The sequence below is a fragment of the Gossypium hirsutum genome, chromosome A12, assembly GCF_007990345.1.
Source record: "Gossypium hirsutum isolate 1008001.06 chromosome A12, Gossypium_hirsutum_v2.1, whole genome shotgun sequence".
In the NCBI taxonomy this organism is placed as follows: Eukaryota; Viridiplantae; Streptophyta; class Magnoliopsida; order Malvales; family Malvaceae; genus Gossypium; species Gossypium hirsutum.
The window spans coordinates 71924502-71925029 of record NC_053435.1 but is presented as its reverse complement, the minus strand read 5'-3'; the positions used below and the strand labels follow the sequence as shown (position 1 = coordinate 71925029).

The 528-nt window shown below is 40.2% G+C and overlaps 1 non-coding gene across 1 annotated transcript; it reads right to left on the bottom strand.

The window, feature by feature from the left end:
• On the bottom strand, window positions 1-106 carry LOC121211544 (small nucleolar RNA R71). The gene has a single exon (XR_005906768.1). It is a non-coding gene; the product is annotated as a small nucleolar RNA R71 (small nucleolar RNA).
• Between the last annotated feature and the right edge of the window lie 422 nt (window positions 107-528).

The window sequence follows — 528 nt, the reverse complement described above, 5'->3', positions numbered from 1 at the left end:
AAATTATGTAATGGTATCTCTTCGTTTGTGCAGATGGACTAGAAACTCTTTACGATGCATGGGAGAGATACAAAGACTTAATGAGAAGGTGCCCTCACCATGGGTTACTACTTTGGCTACAGGCTCAAACGTTCCATAATGGCCTGAATCCTTCGAATCGACAAATAGTTGACGTAGCTGCTAGCAGAACCATCAATAATAAAACACCTGAAGATGCCTATGAGTTATAGAGGAGATGTCACTGAATAACTATCAGTGGCAAGTCATGAGGACTAAGCCAACTAAAACAGCAGGCGTTTATAATGTCGACTCAGTTACTATGATGTCAAATCAAGTAGAACTTCTAAATAAAGATTGATGGTTTACTTGGTTCTACTCAGGTACATCTAGTAATGAGGTGCGAGACGAATGGAGGAGGAGCATGCACAGAGTATCAACCCTTCAACCCTAGTATCAAGGAGGAACAAGTCCAATATATGGGTAACAATAACTCTTGATCCCAAAATAACCCATATAGTAACACTTACG